Raw genomic sequence first — 19541 nt, 5'->3', positions numbered from 1 at the left:
AATATTTTGTTGTCAAGCAGAACAAGTACTGTTGGCTACAGAGTGATTAAGGCACTTTTAAGCAGTTGTAAGCGGGTTTATACGGGTTTGCGTGGTGGTAAGCAATGCTAAATTCTGGTTAAATATTCTTACAGACAGACTGAAAGTGCTTAATCTGTGTAGGCACTGCTTAGCACCATGCAAAAAGGCTTAAACCCACTTACTACTGCTTAAAAGTGCTTACTCCCACTTACCCTCACACTAATTTCTTTAAAAGAAAAGAAAAAAGGGGTGATAGGAAAGTGGTGAAAAAGGGGGCATAAAGAGGCAAAGATAATAGGGAAAGGAGCTAGGTATGTGCATGACGGGTGTAGGGAAGGTCCATCCCTGTCCATTTCTTCTACAGCAACAGCTGTGCATATATACTGAATTTGGATTTAGACTTGGACACTCAACCCCCTGAGAGAGGGGTGAGGACAACAACGTGTTGTGACACCAATTAAACCAGATTACATGTGTCCAGCGGACATATGTGCAAAATGGACAGCTATGTATGGGGCGAATTTTTTTGGGGGGAACAAATTGCCTTTTTTTAAGGTGAGAGTTGGATGGTGGGGAAGAATAGTAGGTATATTTGGGGAGGTAGGTTGGGTAGGAAGACAGGCAAGACAGACAAGGTAGCATACATGGGTGGTATATGACACATGTGGGGGGTAAACACCTTGGATAGGGAGCGGGGTTTGGAAATCGGAAGCCCATGAGCCCCCAAATGGAAACAGTGGGACTGATGTCCCCAACCATGGGCAGTCAACACTGTACCTTCATGGCCCCTAAGGTGGCTGTGCTGTGAGCTAAGCAGGAGGGGCAAGCTAACCCTCTAAATGCACACACAGCCCTCAAGCTGGTGGAGCAGATTTACAAACTCCTTTCAGAGCTCACTACACACCAATTCCCGGACCTGACTTTGGGTGACAGGATCCTGTCCATACCTGCTCCCAGGGAGGGCAAGCCCCATCCCCTGAGGTGGTTTCACCAGAAGGTAGTTCAGGACCAGCAGACAAGGAGGTCCAGGGGTGGGTTTCAGATGTGCTGGGGCCTGGTGCCATGGCCAGATGAGGTGGGAAAGGTGCATCTCACACCGACCTATTGCATCTGCATACCCAACACATAAACACACAAAAACATACTCGGAGGCTCTAAATAAAAATCTACCTAAACAGCAAAGACCTCCTAAGCAGATATCCAAGCAACAGCCACCCCTCAACAATACCCACAAATCACATATCTCACAAAATCAGTGTGCCTCACAGTCACAGCCCATAAGGCCAAACAACACACCAAATACACTTATTATAGGGGACTCTATTGTCCGGCACACTGATGTCTCACTCACCAGACTGAACAAGGAGGAGGTCACTCTAAGCTGCCTGTCGGGTGCCAGGATCCGCCACATAACTCAAGCACTCAGGTCATTCCAAAGCAAGTACAAGTGTGACTCCATCATTGTCCATGCTGGTGTGAATGACCTGAGACGTCCCTACCTAGACTACATGAAAAGAGACATAGAGGAGCTCTCTGACCATGTAGCCCAAGCTGGTATGTCCCTGACCTTGAGTAGCATCTTGCCCTCACCAAGAATGATGCCACAGTATAAAGACAAAATGATCAGTTTCAACAACTGGCTAAAGTATTGGTGTAATTCAAAGGGGATCCAGTGTCTGTCAGCCTGGGATGACATGCTCAACAAGCCACGTTGCTTCGCTAGGGACGGCTTGCACCTGTCGCCCTTAGGCTTTTGTATACTGGCCAAGGCTCTTGCCACCCCCATAGTGCCTTTTTTAGGCAAGGCTCAAAGGACAAACCCACCTCCATAGACAACCCAAAGATAAAAAATCTAAAGGTAATTCTGCTCAATGCCAGAAGTCTAAACCTCAAGATGCATGCACTCGAGACTCTCCTCAGTATGGAGAAAATCAATGTCTGTGCAGTAACAGAAACCTGGTTCAAGGCTCCTGAGAGCACCCCAGCACTACCAGGTTATAACTCATACCATGCGTTTCGGCCCCAAAACTCAGACCGAAGCACAAAAAGAGGGGGAGTATCTATATTCATCAAAGATACCTACACCTCCAGGTTAGTGGCACTGCACAAAGCATCAGAAACCATCCATGTGCAACTAACAGTGGGCAAAACTGCCTTTCAGTTTGTAACCTGCTACAGAACACACTCCCTATTACAGGAACCCCACTTGGCATTCCTGAGAACACTGGAGAATATGAAGGTCTCTCCAAACACTATGTTACTGGGTGACTTCAACTACCCAAACATTGACTGGGAAAACTACTCATGCCCAAACACCCCCACCCAATGGTTCCTTGAATTTATAAACTCTAACACAATGGAACAACTGGTCACCACTCCCACAACAGGGAACAACATATTGTACCTGGTCATCACAAACATGGGGACTCTATGTTTCACACCAAAGTAAACCCCTCATTGGTAAGATCAGACCATAAACAAATTTCCCTAGACATCCATATCCCGTCCCCACCCCCAGCCAAGGAAATCACTGTAAAGAATTTCTCAAAAGCCAACTTTGCACTTCTCAAGACTGAGGTGGAATCCTTCAAAGCCCCTGGGCCAGAGGATAATACAGCTCAATCCGCAGAATCCTTTACAAATGCATTCTATGAGCACCTGCAGGAATGCATGGATCGTGCTATCCCAAATAAAAGCAAGACTCACTCCTCCAAAAACAGGAGACCAGTCTGGTAGACCCCAGCCATAAATAAGCTATACAACAGAAGGACAAAGCTACTACATGACAGAGCAAAATCCTAAAAAGGAAAGGCATCTCTGATTAGTATTAGCAAGAAACTTCGATCCCTCATAAAATCATCAAAAGCCAGTTTCAAAAGAAAAATTGCCCTAGACACTAAAGATAATCACAAGGCCTTCTTTAGTTATGTCAGAAACATGGGCAGAAACTCCCAGATATGCTCTGAATTGTTGCATAATGGTAAAAAATATACCGAACCTACAGACATAGCCAACATCCTGGCAGACAGATTCAGCACAAACCCCCCCCCCCCCCCAAAGGAGCAAACATCTATCCCAACTGAATGTAACCTCCCTGACATCACAGATGCACAGGTGAAAGCTGCCCTCTCCAAAGCAAAAAACACAGCATCTATGGGACCGGACGGTGTCCCGGGCTGTGTCTTACATGAGCTCAAAGAAGAACTGAACCCTCACATTAAGTCACTGTTCAAACTTAGCCTTACTACAGGATATGTACCCAAAGAATGGTGTACAGCTACAGTGGTCCCACTCCACAAAGGTGGTGCCACAACGGACCCCGGAAACTATCGCCCCATAAGCCTGACTAATCTGGTCTGTAAATCTATGGAGCATATTATCATGGAACTCATAAACAAAGACATTGGGAGCCTCCAGACACTGGACCCTACCCAATTCAACTTTGTTAAGGGCAGATCTTGCCTCTAAAACCTAGTTGATTTCTTTGAAACAGTTACCAAAGCCATAGATGAGGGCAAGGTAGTCCACACAGCCTACCTGGACCTTGCAAAAGCCTTCAACGCAATACCCCACTCGGGCATCATAAATAAGCTTACCAGCTTAAATATCAACCCCTATATCACAAGATGGGTTGCAAACTGGCTCAGAGATAGAACCCACATGGTCAGAATCGCAGGTGCCATATCCGAATCCAAACCAGTTACAAGTGGTGTCCCACAGGGCTCAGTTCTGGGACCTCTCTTGTTCAGTATATACTTCTCTGAGGTTCAGGCTAGCACGGGAGGATTATGGCTGACAAAGTTCGAAGATGACTGCAAACTGGGGGCCATAATCGAATCTCCAGCTGACACAAGCATCCTCCAAAAGGGTCTCACAGAGACGGATGCTTGGTGACAGAGCCACGGCCTCAAGCTAAATGCTAAAAAGTGCATAGTCATCCCCTTTGGGAAAAACAAGGTGCCCACAAATTACCACATAGGTGGTAATCCATTAAGTATGGAAGAAGTAATTAGAGATTTGGGGACCAACTTAGATAGTAATCTCTCCTTTGATAATCTCATTGCCAAAGTGGTTAGAAAGACTTTCTATATAGCCCACCTGATCACAAAAGGGTTCACATCTAGACCAAGAGAGGTCATTGTGCCCCTCTACTTGTCACTCATCAGGCCCATAATTGAACACAATGCCCCTTTTGGGATGTACCTTACCCGACACCTGGAGTAACTGGAGAGACCCCAAAAGTACCTCACCAAGAGGATCATGGGCTACAAACAGATGTCCTATGCAGCTCGACTAAGGAAACTCCAGCTCTACTCAGTTGCTTACCTCCTTCTCAGATTTGATCTATGCCTGATGTACAAAGCCATGTCAAACCCAGAATTAATGGACATGCTCCACCTCAAAAAATCCAAGTCCCTTAGAGCTACATGCTCCAGGGACCTAAACCTCAGCACAAAAATAAATAGGACATGCTGGAGGGACAGATTCATTTCCCAGAGGCTCCCCTCACTCTGGAATAGAATCCCATTTCATGTTAGACGTAGCCCCTCGCTGACCCTCTTCAAGCGAAATTTGGACGCGTGGATGGGAAATCGCAAATTCACCCCTGGGATCTCTCCTGTGTCCCTGCTAGACAAAGGCACAGTAAACTAATCTTAATAGGGTACCTTCTGTGACCTACTTTACAGAGGCACAGTAGGCTAATCTAATAGGGAGGCAGAAGCCAAATACACTCTGGCTAGGCTTATAAATGCCCTAGGGCAGATAGCCTAGTATCTACCTATGAACCTATGAACCTATAATCTGTTGGGACCGGCCTTCCCAAATGATCTATGGGGTTGCAGTTTTAAAACATATCTGGATTAACAATAGTCAACAAAGTCCAGGATTAGTTATAACAGCATGCTTAGATATTCCCATTAACCCAAAACACCAGATTTGGAACAGTTGCATAGCAAACAGAACACATGCATATATGTAACCACAGTGGTCATTACAACAGCATGCAGGTTACATTGATGGCAACAGGTCACCAGTGATAGTATTTCAACATGGAGCATTAATAGAAACACATTTCAATATTTGTTGAACAATAGGAAATATGTCCCAACAGTAGGTTTGTTGTAAACATGCCCATTAATTTGTGTGTTTAGATTATTGTTGCAGATATGGTGAGGGGAGAGAGTGAGAGATATCAAATAACAACTTATATATCCTTGCAGTACTCACAACTTTAATGATCATTGTTCTAATCATTACTCTACATGTATTATTACAATTCCCTATGGCCTTGATTTGTGCAGTGGTATGTTTGCACACAGTGTATACTTCAGCTGTCTTATAGCTAAATTCTACATCTTTTACCTGATAGAGTTATGGAGGGAATGTCTGTTAACACTACCTGACTGTTTCTACACATATTCCCAGATTCTGAGTTAATATTATGCACATACCTCTCAATCTCTTAATGCACACACTCTAGACAAAGCTTGACAACATGGGGGTACAAATAGGGACATATTTTGAATATTGTTCTCATAAAATTGGAGAGTTGCTAGAGTAACAGGATTTGTTTTAATATACATTTTCTGAAGGTGTTGATGCCTGAAAATCAAATATACGTCATTATTTAGTGAATATAATTCTGAGATTATCCCACTGATTTGCCAGGGGGACAGGGGAACAGGTGGAAAACATGATCCAGTTATCTGGATATTTGCAAAGATCTGAACAGTTGAGAGGTATGATTATGCATACAGCTTACTACCACTCCCAGGATTCGAACCATGGCTGTGTTTGTTAAAAATACAATTTAAGTTTCATCAGAGTGTACTATTTTGATATTGCTGTCTATCTCTTCAGTGTTTTGTCTCTCTTGGTTGTACCATCTGATCTTATACTTACAACAATCTTATACAGACATTCCTAGACATTTTTTTATGCAGCACAGTGTGGGTAACAGTGGTTAACACAATATTACTATTCAGAGAATGCAATAATAAATGCCTTGCAATACCAGAGTAAACACAACCAGTCCAGGATTTAGAACTTTATTGCCAGGCAGTTACAGTTTTATGTATATATAACCTGTATAGGGCTATTACTGTCATATTGTCTGGTTTATTCAGTACAACCCATACACAGTTTTTATACTGCCAGGTGACTTTCTACTACTTTATATTTATTTGGTATGACTACTACAAGCAGGATTGTTACTCACCAGCCTCACAACACAGCCTGTGCAACCTACTAGCATAGGCTTCCTGATTCACAGCCCACTCAGCTGTAGCTGTAAGGGAAATAGAGAAATATTTAGGCATACCTATCCATCATATACACAGGCTGGACATTAGTAAACAGTTATTGTTATAACTACTTACAAACTGCTGGGACATCACCCCTCTGCCTTGCTTCTTGGACCCACTCATTCAAGAGCTCCCTCTTTCTCTGTTTCAAGTTGGCATAGTGGTGCTGGACCTGCTCACCAGTCTGAGGGATACCAGTGGAACTGGTGAGATCATACGCAAGATGGTCCCAGGCTTCCACTTTATATTGGGAGCCTTGGTACTGGCTCTGCAGCAGTCTCTCATCATGGTTTTGTACCAGGAGTCCTTCCATGACCTTGGACTCCTGTATGCCCCAACCCTGTGCATGGAAGTGCATGCCCTCACCAATTCCTGCCATACTGCCGACAGTGGGAAGCTGCAACCAGTTATGAGCTGTATTTCCACCTGTGGGGTTTAAATACGGCCAATTTTCCACCCTTTGCCATGATTGAATGGTTTTGAATAAGGTGAGCTAAGCTAAGCTACAGGCAAACTTGTATAGCTAAGGTTGGCAGTGCTTAAAGGGGCAGGTTCAGCACTGCTTACAATGGGCAAATCCACTTAGCTAGGCTACTCATTGCTTAGTAGTCATATTTACACAATGCTTACACTTGATAAGCAGAGATGTGCAATGCTTAGCATTTCTCATTTTTTATTTTATAGACTATCTGCTGTATGGGATTGTTTCATCATTCATTACATATTATAAATTTGCTTACTGTCCCTGTCATCCCCCAATGTGCTTTCATTACATTAATTCATGTGTGACTATACTGTATGGGGCACTTGTGTTTATATGGGGTTTCCACAACTTTATTAATCTGACACCTCACATCTGGACCTACTACAGTACTCTGGTTAACAAATATATGTTATTTAGTAGATAATTATAAAAATAAATATTTATGTACTGCTTTCACATGTAAAATGCAAATTGCTTACAGTGGGGATCGAACCAGGAATGGCTGCTTGCAAAGTGTACACTCTAACCACTACACTATTGCAATACTGCTTATGCTGGATGTCTCTTGCTATTTAACTTCTTGTGCTGTTTAAGTTGGACTAAGCATAACTAAGCAATGGGCACACTCATGCAACTATGCTTAAACTTTATTGCATGTTTAAAAAATATTATTTGTTGTGTTATTTTACTTGTACCCTTCAGAATATCCATGCTAATGCTGAACCTGTTATTCTATCAACTTTCTGCTTTGTGGGATGATTGTCCCTTTTGGCTTTGTCCACATTCCTTACACTGACAGGTTGGGAGGTGTGCTTATGCTACATGTGTTATTTTAACAACATTTGTCTTGGTAGGGATGATTGTCCCTTATGGCTTTGACCAGATTTGTTATCCTGATGGGTTGAGGGTGTTATGAGCATTCTCACTCATTTTAAATTTCTGAAAGGCAATTCTAGAGTGCAAGGGGCATGTATATTGTAAGAACTTTGCTCTCAGACACACCCCCTGCGCTCATACATGGAACCATGTCTGTTTTACAGCACGGCAGTGTGCCTTCATACATATGCATGGCGTGCTGCCATGCTGAACAGGAACGGTCCCTGCCATGCAGGAATAACTTATTCCTGCACGGCTGCTTGCTGAATCGCAGGGAGAAACTACATATCAGTGTAGAGGTTGTGTGGCTCAATGTCAGCTTCAAAATGATGCATCATGTGTGTCATCATTATGCTCCCTTGCAAAGATATGAGAATAATAATGAGAAATATGGCAAATATATAATTTTCATAATCCTACAAGACCAAACAATCTGTGATTATATGTACACGTGTACATCATACAGACTCAGTTCTTTTACCATGTTGTAAGGAGTAATAGTGTCTTAAAAATGAGGTATTACTTGGCACATTGACATGCTCCCTCACAAAGTTATTTACCACAATATGAAAAAAATCATAATTTCCATAATCTAACTCCTAAACAAACTTTGATATCTGTACATGTGTACAGTATACAGACACAATTCTTTAACCATGTTGTATCTATTAATACTGTCTTCAAAATGAAGTATTACTTAGCACATTGACATGCTTCCTCACAAAGTTATTTACCAAAATATGAAACAAATTCATAATTTCCATAATGTAAGCCCTAAACAAACTGTGATATCTGTACATGTGTACAGCACATGGGAACAGATCTTTTACCATGTTGTAAGGACTAATACTGTCTTCAAAATGAGGTATTACTTAGCACATTGACATCTCTTCTTAGCAAAGTCATTTACTAAAATATACAAAAATAGCATCATTTTCATAACCTTAGTCCTAAAAAAAATGGTATCTGTACATGTGTACAGCATACAGACACATTTCTTTTATCATGCTATAAGGAGTAATACTGTCTTCAAACTGAGGTCTTACTTAGCATGTTGACATATTCCCTAGTAAAGTTATGTACAAAAATATGAAAAAAATCATAATTTCCATAACCTTAGTCTGAAACAAACTGTGATATCTGTACATGTGTACAGCCCATGGGCACAGTTTTTTTTGCCATCTTGTAAGGACTAGCACTGTCTTCAAAATGAGGTATTAGTTAGTACAAGTACATGCTCCCTAGCAAAGTTATTTACCAAAATATGAAAAAAATCATAATTTCCATAACCTCAAGTCCTAAACAAACTGTGATATCTCTACATTTGTATAACATACAGACACAGTTCTTTTATCTTGTAAGGAGTAACACTGTCTTCAAATTCAGGTCTTACTTAACATGTTGACATCTTTCCTAGCAAAGGTATTTACTAAAATATGAAAAACATCATAACGTCCATAACCTAAGTCCTAAAGAAACTGTGATATCTATACATGTGTACAGTCCACAGTCACAGTTCTTTTACCATGTTGTAAAGACTAACACTGTCTTCTAGTGAAGTATTACTTAGCATGTTGACCTGCTCTCTAGCAAAGGTACAATTACAATTCTTTCGTGTTCTAAGTAGTGAAAAAGGTTTTAATGAAATGAAATAGACCTTCACTTACTTTCTCCTACTTGGTCATGGTTATTTTCCATCTAACATCACTAGGTGCATGTTGCCAGTATGTCCTGCATTGCTACCATCATGCCATTGTGCAGATCAGTCAAGAACAAGTCAATGCCATCTTCATTTAGGTGAACTTCATCATTTGTGAAAAGGTGATCATCTTCTGCAGTGATGCTGTTATTAATGATTGTTGATCCACCAACCCTGAGCATCAATCCATGCATGAACGCATGCAACCATCTGGCCTTGTGCGCTGCCTGCTGGCTGTTTGAATGTCTCCAGTTCTGGCAAGAAATTATGTCAGACTACACAAAATGACAACGTGGCCACCATGACTGCATGCATTCAAAAATCTCCTTGATTTGAAACCTCAACTCTCCAATTGAATGAGTGATGACATCATTCCCTCCAATGTGCAAAACAAGAATTTCAGGCTCAGGGTAGATGGAACACTTCTCTTCCAACAACTGCAGGAGTCCACCCCAATGCATACCTCTTCTTGCAATCCAGTGTACCTTCATGTTAGATGTGCGGAAGCTCAAGTTGTAGTATTTATTTCCAGAGGCATATCTGGCAGCCCATTGAATGTAGGAATGGTCACACACCCATAGTCTCACTTGTCATTCCCCTGCTCTTGAAGCCATGTCACTGTCACAAAGTAGCAATACCTGCACAGGGAAGAAATGGAAGTCAGTTACTGATGATGTTTGAGGGGATTTATTGCATTACTACAACATGTATATGAATATAATGTGCATTAACTTGTTTGCCTGTTGAAATCTTCACTGCTATCCACATAGGCATTCTTTTTGTTCCTTATTTGCAAAGATGATGCAGAGGTACATACCTAACAACCTGAAAACCAGCAGCTGACACACACTATCAGATTAGTAGTAGACACATATCAATGTAAACATACACATTCTTGGCATAGCCAAATACTGCTAAATGAGTAGTGACAAAGAGCTACAGAAAGAACACATGTAGAGAGAAAAAGCAGGGTAAGGACTGCCTCTCCACTAATGAACATAGGACAAGCTAAGGACTTCAGAGGCACTCGTGGTCATCTGATTTATCTGATACCTGTGCTGGCTACCCACTCAAGCTGCTGATACCGCTACTGTCTCACAACCTACTTCAGTGTTAGCAGTCTGCCTTACTTCTGCCTTTTCTCTTTACATGTGCCCATTCAGCAATGGACATAAGTAATCAAGGAAAGACATGTTGTAATGTTTCTTGCCCTGACCTGCATACCTTTACTCTACCAGAGTGGAGGGAGAGTGAAAAGACAGCCACAGAAAGAGGACATCACAAAAGAACAAGATGTACCAAGACTCTTCCTTTTTGCAGGTGACCTTTTAGGGAGGGACTGATGGCATCAGTCTGGGACTCCTGAAACCAAGCATATCCAGGAAAGCAGTGCAATGCAAATGAGCTGGAGAATCTCCAAGTTCCCCACTGCCATCCAGGATGATCCTAAGATTCATGGGGTGTAGGTGTGCCACCCACTGATGTGCACACACACACCATCAGATTGGCAGTAGGCAGAAATCACTGTGAACAGATATTCTCTTACCATAGTCGAACTACTGCATGAATGGAAACTGACAAGGGGGTACATGGCACATGTAGAGAGAAAAATCAGGGTAAGGACTGCCTCTCCACTAATGAACACAGAACAGGTAAAGGACTTCAGAGGCACTCATGGTCATCTGATTTGTCCGATACCTGTGCTGGCTACCCACTCAGACTGCTGATACCTCTACTGTCTCATGACCTACTTCAGTGTCAGCAGTCTGCCTTACCACTGCCTTTTCTCTTTACATGTGCCCATTCAGCAATGGACATAAGGAATCAAGGATGGATGTATTGCAATGCTTCTTGCCCTGACATGCATACATTTACTTTACCAGAGTGGAGGGAGAGTGAAAGGAGAGCCACAGAAAGAGCACATCACAAAACAACAAGATGTACCAATACTCTTTCTTTTTGTAGGTGGCCTTTTGGGAGGGATTGATGGCATCAGTCCAGGACTCTTGAAACCATGCATATCCAAGAAAGCAGCACATTGAGACTGAGTTAAAGAGTATCCAAGTTCCCCACTGCCATCCAGGATGATCCTAAGAGTTATGGTGCTGAGGTGTGACACCCACTGATGCACATCGCACTATGTGCCTCTCCTGCTGTCAGCAATGCACAACATCTTTACGGCCGTGGTACTCACCAAAGCATTCAACACACAGGTTGATCTTGCAAGTCAGGCATCTCCATGATGGTTCAGAATGTTTACCCTTGCTGGCACAGTTTTTGCATCTTTATTTCCGCCACTTCACTGGAAAGTGTGAGCCATGCTCAGATTGGCTCATGGGCTCTGGGACAGTAATCTCGGTACATCTTTTCCTCTTCTTCTAACTGGCAAGGAGATGCAAGCCAAGGTTCCTTTAAAACTGTAACTGTGTTGCTGGAATAGCACATCCAGAGAGTGACAGTTGCTGGTGGCTGTTACTTTCATGAAATATAATGAAAGCATTGACTATGGCCACATCCCATAAGAACCAGAACAAGTACAGCCACCATTTGCAGGCTTTCATAGCAGTTGGATACTGTGTCCTGAGCTGATCTGCTCAGTCCACACCATTCATGTAAGTGTTGTACATGTTTACAACTGGTGGACATGGCATCAATGCCTTTGTTCCATCACGGTTTCTCCTGTGTGTGCTGGAGACTGACAATGTTGAATTACAGTTAGTTGACAGGAGGAATACTGGGTTGCTATCCCTCCATTCAGTAGCCAGCAATGGTCCTCTCTGCAACTGCTTGTAGTACCCTTGAGGTACTTTTCTAATGGCCTGTCTGTTGAATGTTAGAGGCCATTCTAACCTATTGGTGTGCATGGTTCCACAGCAGTATAGACCATCTTCCAGCAATTGCTGTGCAATCAGGGACAGAGGTAAAGAAGTTATCAAAGTAAATGTGATGCTTCTTGCCAATCAGCCCCCTAGTTACTTCAACCACAACTCAGAGTGCCAGTCAGACCTCTTTATTTTGCTCTGCTTTTCCAGTGTATACATGGAGTTCACATACCCATTGGTAGAGTCTGACAACACCCACACCTTAATGCCATACCTCTCTGGCTTACCAGGCATAAACTGTCTAAATGTCAAATGTCCATGGAAACTGGCCATGGCTTCATCTACAGCCACCTCATGATGGACATTGCACTGTGTCCTGCATGCATGAAGTAATGCATCCAGTACTGGCTGTTCATGATGTAACATGTCATGACCCACACAGCCCTGTGATAGGCTCTGGAAGTTGTTGTTGCAGTGGAAATACTGCTGAATTTTTTCAAACCTCTCCCGGGTCATGTACTCAGCTATTGGGAAGCAATCCTATACATGGTGTGTTTCTCAGTACTGCCTGTATTCAGGAACATGTATAATAGACGTGTTTATTCTGACACCTAGACATGTGCGTATGTCTCCTGGACAAACAGAATTCCACTGTGTATCAACCTTGCTTGCTGCAGCCTGCCTCTGTTCAGCATAGTGATTGGTTTTATTGGCAAAGAGGGTGTACAGCTCCTCTGGGACCATCAAATTCAGGAGTCCATCTCTGTGCTGTCTGAATCCAAGTTGTTTACAGGGCTTACTGAAACTACAAAGTCATTAATGTGTACTGCTGTGAGGCTTTTCTCCCACATGATGGGCATGCTCGGAGTATCTCACTGGGTAGCCTGGAACACTTGGAAATGGGAATTCCTGTATGGTTCATTGATGGTGCTCTCTCATCAGTGTCATTAGCAATTGTAGTGCATGATCTTGTTAATAAAGTACTAATAGACATTCCATGCTGAGGCACAATCATATCCTTCCTGAGAAGGAGCTACTTTGACTCATATCTAGTGGATTTTCTCCATCCCAATCCACATACTCTGGACTTCTTTAAACCTCATGTACAGTGCAAGGCACATCTACATCCTTGTCAGCACTTGCACTGTCATGGACTGTAGAGGACTTCATAGGTCTGTCACTGCTACCATCTCCATTCTTGAACACAGATAAAGGCCATTCATCATCTGTGTCAAAATCAGAATGCACTGGGTGACCATTGTGTGTGCCACCCTTTCTTAGCAGTGCAAGTGGTACCTCATCCTCATAATCATGGTCAGTTTCATCATTAGTGGTCAGATCTTTTGTGGCAAGTCATAGTGGTCTGTCAAAAATGGCTGGCACAGGGGCATCATCCATATCTCAGGCAATGGCCTTCTCACATAGACGTGCAAGTGAAATCTCATCATCTGTGTCATAATCTTCATCCTCACTCTGGTTGGCATTAGGTGGTGGCTCAAGGTCCATACCCATGTCTGAACCACTGCTATGACCTTCAGAGTATGTTTCCCCACCCATTAGGTAAATGCTGCTTGATTTCTCCTCAACAGATGGCATCTTCGTTGGGGGACTTGTTGATTTCAACTTGAAATTACAGCTGAAAAACACAAGAGTATAGAGCATTCTGATGTTATATACCTGCACAGAGGGAGTTGAAAAGAAACACACCAGAACACTATGCAGTGACAGTGTGATGCAAGAAATTACTAAATGATACAATGGTCAGTTGCAGTAGTTCACAAAAATATGAGCCATCTAACCACAATGAATACATAATGTGTATTGCAAAATAAAAAAAAGTTCTAAAAATAACAGAAAGAAATTGGTGGGTGGGCCTTGAAAATCACTCCACATAGACAGAAATCCAAATTTGCCTTGTGCATTCATCAGTGTGATAACAACTTCTACTTATATGCATAACAGTGGCAGCTGCTGAGAGTTTTACCTGAAAAGTGACAATAACTGAGTGTTATACTATAATTGCAGTTATTGTTAAAATGTGATAATGACCTGCATTTACTGCAAGAGTCTGCATGTTCAGACAGAGGTGATAATTGATGCACAAAACCTGTTGATTAGTCATTCATTATATTCCTGGTGCAGATGTCATGAAAGATGGAGTCATTACCTGTTGTTAGAAGACCAGAGGAATTTACTAAAACATTATAACACTTATATACTACTGCACCCTTCCTCCTACCTAAATACCACACATGACTCACAGAGCCATGAAATATATGATAGATCCATGGTGGTCAGAAAAAGAAATGAGACAGTTAGAAATATCTAAATTATATAGTCCGTTCATTTAAGAATTACTCCAAAAGTAGTATTTCAAGTAATCTCACTCTTATGCCTGCATATGCTATTGTTTTTTATCATACCCTCATATATTTAGTTTTTTATTTATTTATCATACTCTCACCTTTATATACTTATTTGTATTTATTTAACATTTGTTACCGGGAAAGTCCAACTTGACTTCAAACTTTCTGAAGCCGTTAGTCCCCAATCCAACAAGGGGTAATAAAATCCTGAACTTATATGGAGCAGCCTTGTTCCCTACCTGCTGCCACTTATACCTGGGTCAAATCAAATCAGAAATTGGTCACATTCCGTAAAAGACGGAAGCCATAATCATAATAAACATAATCTAATACATGCCGCTCAACCTCTTAGCATAAGAAATCTGGGCAAAGCCTAAAATTATGGGGGGACAAAGGCACCAAAATAGGGACCAATTATAAATATTGCTGTTGTAGACTTAGAAAGTTGCTAGAATAACAGCATTTCTCTTAGCGTGCATTTTTCTAAAATAAATGAAGTCTGAAACTCAAATGCATGACCTTTTTTAGTTATTTCAATCCTTGGTTCTTTGCCAGAAAACCACAAATTGTATAAGAAATAGGCCAAAAATATGAGGCAAAAATCTGGACAGTTGAGACATGTGATCTAATACCTCAATATTAAACAAAAATGATTAGAATGCTAGTCTGCTAAAACTGAATAATGACTTTGCTAAAGTCACTGTGATGGCCCAATTGCTTACACAGAATTCTTTACCATGCTCATTGTATGCAAATGTAAACAGCTGCATAAATGCAATGCCAAGCATAAAAAGAAACTCTATAGTGGGTGCCTTATATGAACTGGTTCTATAACAGAATTAAAGCTCATAGTATGCAAAAATAAATTTCACCCTTAAAATTCTGAACACATTCTTTTTATACAGGGAATTGCGGACAACGAACAAATCAATCAGACCCAGATATGAGGTAAAAAGAGACACAGAGGTGAAGGATAAACCAAAAGCCTTCATTAACCATGTTATAAACCTCAGAAACAGTGAACTCGAATGTGATGAGGTAATAAGTTGTATAACATATAACTCAGAATACTGTGACAGGTGCGCAGCAATTGCAGTATGCAAGTAAAATAATACATTTCTTACAATACAGTTCCACAGCATTTTTATCACACGCAGTATGCATCATTACATTTTCACATCGTAAGAAGCATTAAAATCAAGGCACGATATCACAACTGAGTTACATTTTTTTTTCTGAGCAAATTTTATGACAGAAATGACCAGTCATGAAATGCTGAGCAGCAGAAGACAAGCAAAGTTGTTCATAATAGTACTCTGGGCAGGACAAAGTGCAACTGCCCGAGGTACAAACTGATAAAGAGTGCAAGCAGCTGTGGCAGAAGATTTGCTAATTGCATGCAAGCCAGTACAGAGACTGATTTTGCATCTGTGGCTGATATTGCAAGTGGTTTTAAAAGCATATGAGCAAACAAATTATCAGAGACAATGCAGTGATATAAAATCTGAATTCTGTTATTTACAGAATTGTGCAAGCTTTCATAAACTCCTGTAGTCTGTCAAGTAGAAAACATCAGAGTGAATCAGTGTTTAAATATCTTGTAGAAAAAGAAGTGACTTCACTAAGTGTTCTACCTTTCAAAGCATTATTACATTTCTTATATCAGCAGTATTTTCTAAAACATAAGCAAAGTCATGTAACAAATACAAATGCAGACATATTGTGTACTCTTGTACTTTTCTAACACGTACACATACTGAACTAAAATAATTATGTAATTATTCCCAAGTGTGTACATACTGCATCCACACCATAAATGTCAGGTATTAGAATGCCAATGTCTAGCTATAACATTGGAAACACTGCTGCTACATGACCATCAAAGCAGTTTACTTTTTCCCCCAAATATGCACTGCAGCTGACAAAACTACATTGGAATACTAATATTTTTAGTAACAAACAGGGTGACTCAGTACACCAGTACCCTCTGTATACCCTAAGTCATCACAGAAGTAACACTGAGCCAAGCTATTCAACTTGTCTTCCTCCCTAAGCCTCAAAATAAGGACAAAATCATCTTGCACTTATCAGATGCTTGTAGACAATTGAGTTACTATCTAGACAGAAGTCAACCTTTTGGAAGATTAGATCAGTTTTATCTGCTTTGCAGAAAGTAGACATGGATTGCTTGTAACAAACTGAACTATTTCAAAGTAGCTTAGCACATGACATTAACTTTTATAGTAAAAACCCATGGAAATCATTGAAAAATTCTGACTCCGTCAAGGGGCACTGTAGCTACCACTGCCTTTCTGCAAGAAGTTAATGGCCAGGATATTCTATAGGTAAACACTTGGTCCTCATTTCATATAGTATCAGATCTAAAATGGTTGACTACAATATCTAGGGCAAGGTCTGAGTTTGTTTCTTCCTACAAACTAAGAGTCAGTTTCCACACCTTCATTAGAAAAACATTGGGACTGTTCCCTGTAAGTTACCACTATAATAGTGACACATGCATAACATAGAGTTGTGCAGTCATCTTGCCATAATTGTAGAAGTTACTATGGCCACTGTTAAAGTCCTTTCTCCTTCCCCTCATCTGCATTGGGACCAGGAGGGGCCAGTGTGGGTACCAATGTATGCATTCCCATTTTTACTCCTGTACTTCTATCCTATTCTAGATTTCATAAGGGGACCTTGTATGACCAAAAGAACTCCCACTTACAACCTAAGATTCCAGTCCCTTTTCTGACCACCACTGCCAACGTAACCTTAATACCATGCATCACAGCTTTCTGTACTATGCCACCCTCCCAATCCACTCATGACCCATGATTTGTGAGTCCCTAGCTTCCTTTCTGGGAGGAAGACTGACATCCAGGGATTTCAACATGGCAGAGTGGGTGAAGCAACAAATTTGTCATAGTCTGTTCAAGCACAATTAGCTGCATTTTCTCTTACAGACCTCAAAGTGAGTTGCATTGCTCTGTGGTAATGTTCACAAATACCAAGGTAATGTTAAAATACTTGTTTGTAGTAAGACAAAATAATCCACATTTTATTACTGATTATTTGGATGGGGTTGCACCTGAAAAGTCTTCTTGTTTGTAGTAAGATAAAATAATCCACATTTTATTAATGATTATTTAGATGAGGTTGTAACTGCAAAGTCTTCTTATGTTCCAGTTGTAATGAAAACTCACCATTAGTCACAAATTTCAGCTTTTTCATTAGCCTTTAAAGCGAATGTTAAAATGTCTAAACTGACAGTTACAGAGAATTGAAAAATTTGCCAGATCAATCAAGTTTTAGTTGTTAAAATTTTTGAACTTCCAAAAATTCGATCATATGGTATTGACCATATGACAGTCGAACTTTTTAAAGTTCTATCATCTAATATAGACCTGCTTTGAACAGATACTTGCCCAATTCCTGGACAAACATTGATGTTATCTCAGTCACAATAAAGTAGGCATAAAAACATAAGTGAACTCACAAACATGATAGAGGTCCAGTATTAATATCAACAGCATACCAATAGAGCTTTATTTTACTTCCTAAATATGCTAAGTTATTAAATAATAGATCTAGTCAAACAATGCATCTTATTGCCTGCATGGTAGTTTAATGAATGTGGTTTGTAGCTGATAATATTTCTTTCCTGACAACAGTAATCTTGCACTGTATCTTTCTTATATGTCATTTTACTGATAGTAAAATATAAAACTTAAGAAACAAATAACAATTAAATATTACACAGACAATAACCAGCACAACACATGACATTTCAATTCCTTTCTCAGCAACATAGTTCATACGTGGCAAACAGCCTTTATTCCAACATTTTTATCTGCAGGAACACTCCATCCTATCCTCCAGTACTTTATTTCATACTTATCTGCTCCATACATCAGCTGAAAAACCTAGCGACCACTATGAATCTTGTAGACCAAAAGATTTGTTTAATTAACCCCCCAAAATATTTCCCAAGTTCTCTACTGATACTTTAACTTTTTCAGCATCTTGACTCCCCTATCTGTCACCTCCTTTACTTCCTTACTATCTTTCTACCCCCAACTCAAAACAAAATCGCTATCAAGGTGACTTTATTATTACCCATGCACTGTCACACCAACAATTTGTAAACTGCTATACCATTTACCGTACATGAAGCCCTAATCAGGTTTTTCATCCAGTCCCTCATCCCTTCCTTCCTTCTTCGCCATGCTAGCTCCATATATTTTAATCCTTGCACTTCCTCTATTTAAATAAATACAATTTCTCTTTTCCTTGTGTAACCCCAGAAGCAGTGCTTTAAAAAATTGGTGTTCAGGGGCAAAGACACTAGGTGTATCTGTTTATGTGTGTGTGTGTGTGGGGGGGGGGGGTAAAGGATTTATTTACCTGAATAAAACACTTTTTTTGTGAAATGATTGCCAATCATGTGTCGAGGCATTGCTCATTAAACATGTAACTTCAACTTAAGAAAGTGATACATAAGTTACAGTGGTAGATTCTGTTCTTTTTTCTCACCAACACATTGCACTAGTTCTGGCTATGGACACTGACTACAAGATAATACTGCCAATTGCAAAAAAAAAAAAAAAAACTTAAAATACATCCACCAAAGTGGCAACAGTTGCTGTATTGCATTACCACAGACATGTTTCCTTTTTATAAGTAGCACTTCCATGTGATGCTCCCAAGCTGTTGCTGTCGGACCAGTTTCTTCCATCCTCGCCAGGCCCCAGCCTCATACATGCTCTGTCCCCCATTTCTACTGAACTCCCCATTGCAGATTTTAGGTTACATTATACCCAGACCCCCAAATGGCTGGTAAACAACTTCAGCTAGGCACTTACCCACTCATACAAACACCGGTTCTGTAGGATGGAAGAATCTACCACTTCGCTATATGGGGAAAACAAATATCCATCGTGAACAGATCACATGCACAAGAAATAG

Source organism: Protopterus annectens, chromosome 1.part2 (genome assembly GCF_019279795.1).
Source record: "Protopterus annectens isolate FY-2018-M chromosome 1.part2, PAN1.0, whole genome shotgun sequence".
Classification (NCBI taxonomy): domain Eukaryota; kingdom Metazoa; phylum Chordata; order Ceratodontiformes; family Protopteridae; genus Protopterus; species Protopterus annectens.
Note: the sequence above shows the minus strand (reverse complement) of the source record.